The 7,885-nt window shown below is 33.3% G+C and overlaps 1 long non-coding RNA gene across 1 annotated transcript; it reads left to right on the forward strand.

Annotated features, from left to right (window-relative positions):
• Positions 1-1,238: 1,238 nt before the first annotated feature.
• On the forward strand, positions 1,239-7,332 carry LOC127722140 (uncharacterized). The gene is made up of 2 exons (XR_007991677.1): positions 1,239-1,365; positions 6,948-7,332. It is a non-coding gene; the product is annotated as an uncharacterized LOC127722140 (long non-coding RNA).
• The last annotated feature ends 553 nt before the right edge of the window (positions 7,333-7,885 follow it).

Consider the following 7,885-nt stretch of genomic DNA (forward strand, 5'->3'; position numbering starts at 1 on the left):
TACAAAATGGTCGATTAAATCTAGTTTTAAAGCTAGCTAAACCTCTCACTTGTGTAACGATCGCATTGAATTCCATTATATTGACAACAATATGTGAGGTTAATGTCCAATGCATGTTCCGGACGACAATATTTTTACAATAAAAACAATAGGTAGTCCTGTTAAATGTAAAATGACAAAAATACCGAACTCCATAAGTTGTAATTTTTTTGTAATTGTGGTACACATTCTTTTTGACAAAGGTTAACACCGAACGTAGGGACAATTTATCATTTCACTACAATAAAATTGATGTTAACTGACCCATACAAATTCAAAAAAATACGAAAACAACATATAGGAAAATAGGGTAACAGAAAAACTGAAGTCTGTAGTCGCTGCAGTTTTTCATCATCCAAGCTGTCAAACTACAAATCTTATCAATTTACGCATAAGCACGTCTGCTACAAGATTTTTTTCGGTCGTCACATTAACATAATGATCCGTAAAGCAAAGGCGCTATTTCAAGTAGTGGCTAGGAGGAAGATTCAGAAACGCGCGCTGATCAGACATTATCGAAGTTGGCCAAGAATCTACAATGTAGATGGAATACTGATTTACCTATTCATACTGGTACCGATGCTGAATACGAGGAACATGTATGGGTTCCCTTTTCCTCTATACTTTACACTTATAGATCATTAAAGGACTAAGTTTCCAAAACCATAAGTCAAAGCTGACCTTAATAGATTTAGTTATCCTTAAACACGCACCAAAAGTATAAAAGTGTTGTTCATTTTAGGCACAACAACATTTGTCATAAATAAACCAATCATAGTTACAAGTATTAAATTTTCTACAAAAGACTTATGTGTGACGCTCGAATAAAAAAGTCAAAACGGTCAAATGAAGTACAAGGTTGTAGGGAATTGAAGACCCAAAATTCTGAAAGGTTATCCCAAATACAGCTAATGTAATCTATCCGTGGGATAGAAAATTCTCAAATGTCTGATCTGCCAGATGATGTGGCATGAACCATGAAAATGAGGTCTATGCAAACTGACTTTAAATTTCAGAGATGAAGAAATAATAATTCAAACCGAATGCACATATATATTACAACACTTCCTTATAGACGTGATTCGAGCTTGTGATTGTATGAAAAGATATACTTAAATGATGTCACACGTTAAGTGTTCCCATATATAACTTTAAGTATATTACAAGTGATTTAATACACAACTATTATTGAGTGTTTCCTGTATTAAATTAATAACTGTGCACACAGTTGTTTCTACAAATTCAATTATACGTAACATAAGTTATCACTCGTGATCATGCATTTGTCAATGTGATAACAATGAAATTTGATTCGTTCTTAACCAGGTAAGGACATAGCTAAAGATAAGCCTAGTGACGGACTTATGATTGCATTGTAATTTTTCGGTGTCAAAACCTCTATTCAATTTCAAAACGAGAATGCAACAAAAAAGAAAGTGTAGGAAAGTTGGTCAACCTTGATAAATGGCGAGAAATTTAATAACAGGAAGTCGATAACAGACAAATCCCTTTTTATCAACGAATCCTATAGAAGTTATTGCAATGAATGGTATTTTTAAATGAATATGGTTTTGTACGCTGTCCACATAATTATTCACCCGACATGGATGCACGATCACTATCATTTTGTAGGAAAAGGACCACCTTTTGATAGGGGCTATAATACATATTCTAACTCGGTAACGGAAAATGCAGAAAATATTTATGTTCGAAATTGAAATAAATAAGCCGTACTTGCTACAGATGAAAATGAAAATTCCAATTGCACACCAATTTAATATTTTTGTTCAAGAATCACAAAATAAACAACATTCTAAAATGTCTATTCCTGCAACATATATAAGATAACTAACAATCCATTTCAAACAAATACCAAAATAAGATTGATAAAAAAAAACCATACTAATTACAGTACATGTTGTAGTGAGAAAGGTTACGAACTTTGTAATTAAAAATAGTGGATTGATAAATACAAATCAAATGTTCCATCATGAAATGATAGTAGATTACGGAAAAAGGGAGATATGAATACCAAATTGATATGATAACCGATGCGTTCAAAACATTCATGAACATTTACATGTAATCCTAAAGACGTTAAAATGATGATTAATCACTGGGTGAATGGTTAAGGATAATGAACCTTTTTTTGTTGTTTCAATGCTAAAATATGGAAATTTTATAAAAATCCACAGCCTTTCCCCTTAAAATCTAATGATTGACAATTCGGAACTTAATAACTAAGAGATTACTGCATACAGTGGTATCAATCATTCCCTAACAGACGATTTTCAAATGAAGATATCAGTTAAAACAAGTACAAATATGGACTTATACCAGCACACCTTCAGGGGTGCGCTCGACTTTAGTGACACAGCACGAGAGATTTGGACTGTAAAAGTTGTTTGACTTTTGTAATCAATAAAGGATAGCACAACACGGACAAACATGTGAGTGATGAATTTAAAGATCATTTGACTTTAACATAGAGGACTTGGATCGTGCAGAATAATTCAAATACATCTTTCAACAGCTCTATGAAGGGTATATGGCAGGCCTGTAGCAGTGGGAAATTCTTACTTGTATACAACATGCTATATATTGATCGAAAGTGTGTTCGTACTTAAATCAGGGGCGTAGCTAGGCCAAAATGATGTGTACTCAATGCCGAGGAAGGAGGTCACACGGCGAGGGGTCGGGGGCCGCTGAAGGCCCCCAGAAGCTCTGGAGTAAATGATGCAAATCCTGCATTCACGCGATTTCCTGGGACTTAAAATTACCTCCCATTTTAATGAGTAACAAGTCAACTTTTTAAAATAATTAAATTTGAAAAAAAAATTAATTAGACAAAGCAAACTTTTAATGTGTAGTAGGTAGAACTTGTTTATATATTAGGTATAATTAAAAATATATAGTGCCACTACCATATATTTTAATTGTTACCTAATCAGTGACAACCCACTATACATTAAAAATACAAATTTCTAAGCCAACACCGTGCAACTTAAATGGAATTTATTTTTGGAGAAAATACATAAATAAATCTCTCTAAGTTTTATTTCATAAGAGAACAAACAGTCTTTCTTTTAGCTTTTAATTCTCAAAGTTACTTCGGAAAGTCAATGACCATTTCCTTTCCTTTCGTCTACTGAAGATGTCCAAAACCGTGTCTGTTGAAATTTGTTTTTCACAGTATATATTCAATAGACCAAGCCCAGATAAACGATTGGTTTTCATTGTATTTCTCTAGTCTTCTCATGGTACCGACAGATCGTTCTGTCGTTGCCGTAGATACCGGCATACATGCATATACGTTAAGTATATTAAAGTTTCCCCGAGTATAAATCCTTGTTTATAATATCATAATTAGGAAACCTTTGACTATATATAAATACGTTTGAAGTCTAGAAATCAACAAGGAAAAGCACCAAATTCAGTATTTCCGATTTCTATTTATCTACTTCCAAAACGAGAGTATTTTATTTTTACCAAGCAAGGATAATAAGCACTTTGAATGAGCATGGAGAATAAGCACTTTTAGTCTCGAGGCATCTATAGTTAAATCGAGGGAACATATTGAACGAGGCACCGGTCTTGCACGACCGAACGTAGAATAAAAAATAAAAACACGTTGATCGTCAAATAAAAAAAAACGGCGGACGTTGTAAGAAAATTACCATAATCAATCTTAAGTTTATATTAAGTTTGACTGAATTGTTTAAAAAAATCTATTATGACGACGTATGTAAGACTCTACATATCTCACAGGATAATCATAAGAATGACTTGTTTCCCAAGAACGTCATATTTTATTTCATCAGTTACTTTGAAATCTTCAGAAATGTCAGGGTAAGGAGGCATTGCAGCCGTAACAATTGTGTTCTGACACCCCGAGGACTCAGCTATTTTAATTGTGTGCATCAGCAACACAATCACGATGCTGGTTCCGTACATGAAAAGAGTAGTATGGTTTCAGGAACGAAATATAGTTACAACGTGATTATTAGCATTTTTTTATAATACTTTTTAATTTATTCTATTACTTCAGTTTTATTCTTACTAGATTGGCCATATTTTTATTTCTTTCAAATTGTCGATGTGTACGCAACTGCGTTTTTGCGTACGGGTTGCTACGCGCCTTACTTTCTTGTTTATTTGACCTGTTATACTAATTGTAATGCTTTTTTTGTTATTTAATGTTTACTTATTCAGGGTTATATCTGGTCTATATACCAGCTTTGATAAGTGTTTGGTATTACTTTAAATTTTCACTTCTTCGTACTATGAACATCAAAATTATTTATTTTGTAAAAAATATTTCCTTTCTCCATTTGAAATGTACACGTATACCTAACAACAAAATTATTTTCATTTACCTGTGTTTAAAGTTATTGCAAATGGCTGATATTTTTGTTCAAGCATATTGCTTTTCTTAAATTGTTTAACATTTCACAGCGGTATAACATGTTACTTTAATTATTCTTCCCTTAGTTAATTTATTTTGTATTTACATTGTATCATAGATCAAATTTATTTGTTCAGTGTATGTTCACTGGTGTTAATATGTCTTTTGATTGAGTTAAGCCATTTCAATTGATATTTTATAGTGTGTCTTTTTATGTTGTGATGTTACACTATTGTTTCAGATAAGGGTGAAAGTTTGGTACCATTAAAACGTTTAAACCCGGTGCAATTGTTTGCACCTGTCCTAAATCAGGAATCTAATGTTCAGTAGTTGTCGTTTGTTGATGTGGTTCATAAGTGTTTCTCGTTTCTCGTTTTTATATAGATTAGGCCGTTGGTTTTCCCGTTTGAATGGTTTTACACTAGTAATTTTTGGGGCTCTTTATAGCTTGCTGTTTGGTGTGAGCCATGGATCCGGGTTGACGACCGTACTTTGACCTATAATGATTTACTTTTATAAATTTTGACTTGGATGGAGAGTTGTCTCATACCACATTTTCTTATATCGATCGGTTGTCTGTAGCAGTAGAAAATTTCTACTGGTTTATAACAAGCCCCGTATTCAATTGATCGTCAACATTCCCCGTCGACGGATTATTATTACTTAAAACACTGTTTTCTGTAAAAACCAGCAAGCAATCAATTGTAGGTGTAAACTTCTCATCTTGTCTTATGTATATGCAGTCAAGCTATATATTTTGCATCAAATGTACTCTAAAACAGCTGTGCGAGTAGCGCATGCTAAGCATGATACGACTTTCTTTTGCATATTGAATATGTTGTAAGAAATATGATGGAAAATATAGCTTTTTAAAGGGGTCAGTAAATTGATCGCGTAGAAAAAAAGTGCACATTTATATTGCAAAGGCTTACACAAATAGTGTCCTAGATATGAGTATTAAAAGTCCCTGTAGGCGTATAAATATTGCCAAACATATTTTCTCGTTGTGTTGAAGACCCATTGGATGGCCTTCTGCTCTTTGGTCGGGTTGTTGTCTTTTTGACACATTCCCCATTTCCATTCTCAATTTTATATGACTTTAAAAATCCTCCAGTGTTTGACATGTGAAAAATCACTTTAAGTCTGACCGGTAAGTTCCCAAAGCTCTGAAATGCCAAACCAGAAAATGTTCACTTTGAAAATAGAGTTTCCCTAAATCAGTACAAATACGTCAACGTTTGAATTAATCAATTTAAGCAAACTAAAATAGAAAGAGCGCATTATGTAAAAATCTGCCTTGAATGTGACAGTTAAAGCTGGAACTACAAAGTTAAAATCGATAGGAAGATTATTTATATCAATCTTATCAACAAGTACATTGATTAAAGCAAACTCGAGCTAGTGCCTAATAGGTGATCAATTTCCTCGAATATATTTGTTAAAGTCCCATAACTATGGAACGACAAACCGAATAATATTCAAAAAAAAATAATGAAAATATCGAACTTCAAGTTAAATTCAAAAAGGGGGAAGTCCATAAAAACCGACAAAATCAAACGTTATCAAACAACAGAATGAGTGAAAAAATAACTGTGATGTGCCTGTGATGTGTTTTTAGCCAATCAAACCTCCCACTTGTATGACAGTTATATAGTTATAGTTCCGTTATTGAAAAAATGGGTGAACAACCCAATCAGACATACTAGGTTAATGTGACAACAATTGGGATCCAACAGCCAAAACGGTGTAAAATCACAGACATATAACACAACTGACTAAAAATTCAAACACACATACAAATAACTGTAACTAAGACACCAACAAAATCAAAATCGACAGGCAGCTTTCTTCGGTCAATCCTAATCACGGAAATTACTGAAAGCAAAGTTAGCATTCGAAGTGTTGACGTATGGTCAGATGGACGGACAAACAACGGTATAATACGCTACATATTAAACTGCGTATAAAAACTACGACGTATTAGAAAGATTGAAATTGAATGATACTCTTTTATATATTTACCTTCTATTCAAAACCTGAGATCCAACAGAGTGGGGGTATACTGGTTTTTATCTGTACGGAACACGTTTTGTTTGCCTTTTTCTTAATAACAAGAATTAAGAGCTTTCTGATATTTGGTACAAAACTACATATTTGCATGCTTGACCATGTGATTTCGATTCCGTCACTAATCTACTTCTTGCTTGCCGATTAATGGTGTATGTTTTGCATTGATAGACGTCCTAGCAGCTTGAAATCAGAGCTTGCTGATAAATGATGACACTTTTATATGTGGAGCTATACAGTGAATGTACTTATTAGCCATCATTGATCTGTTTCCACATCGTTTGCTGTATGTGTTGTTTGTTCTTCTTTTATTCAAAAGCAAGAGAAGGGTATGAATAAATTAACAGTTGCTCACACTACAATTTGTTTGTATTTGATATCTCTTAACGTATGTCCATTTAGCCACATTGTAAATGTTTTTTTTTTTTAATTCCAGACACTAATGTCAGACGCTTTCAATGAACGGCCTGAGCATGGAATCCGAAACAAGTGATTCCAACTTAGAGGAAGACAAATATAACGACATAGAAGAAGAAGATGCAGATGATCAACAAGATAAATACATTCCTACATTTCACATCGATTTCATCCAATTCCAGGCAGCTCAAAATTCTGTACAATTACAAAGATGTCAAGAATCGGACTACTTACTTCAAAGCAAAAGCTTGACAGTTTCTCTTCGTAAATCGTGTAGAAAATGTTGCTGCATAAAGAGTTGTACAATTTTATGACTAAAAAAAACATTTAGTTAGTTTATTTATATATCATTGCTTATCATTTTAATACTTCACATTTAATATAATAAATCATGGATTTGTAAAGGCAGTTATTCATTAGTGGATTTTGTGTAGATTGTACATTGGATCTTGATCCGTATTTCAAATCATAGTCAAATTTAGTTTTCAATGCAGTTAATGGATTATTTTTTTTATGTATTTTTCTTCTTTTTACTACTCTTTGCATGTAAACACCAGGTACCAATATCTCGACTTAGACTGTAATAATGATTTGATAGATCACCTATGACGGCATTGTATTTACACTAATCGTTTTCCACATCCACATCCCTAAACTTTAAATACTTCCTGTTTGTCATTTCAAAATGTTTTGAATGATACCCAGGGTTAGTCCCAAGGGGTCATTCCCACCCCTGTCATTGATAATGTTCATATATCTTGTAAGTAGTCGAGATCCCCACTCCCAAACCATATATATTCTGGTTTGTTATCCAAAATGATTTAAATGATAGACAGTGTTAGTCCCCAGGGGTCATTTGCATCCCCTGTCATATAAATATGTTCAATTATCTTGTTCGAGATCCCCACCCCAAACCATATATATTCTGGTTTGTTATGCCAAGATGATTAAAATGAT

The sequence above is a fragment of the Mytilus californianus genome, unplaced genomic scaffold (assembly GCF_021869535.1).
Source record: "Mytilus californianus isolate M0D057914Y unplaced genomic scaffold, xbMytCali1.0.p SCAF_12, whole genome shotgun sequence".
Classification (NCBI taxonomy): Eukaryota; Metazoa; Mollusca; class Bivalvia; order Mytilida; family Mytilidae; genus Mytilus; species Mytilus californianus.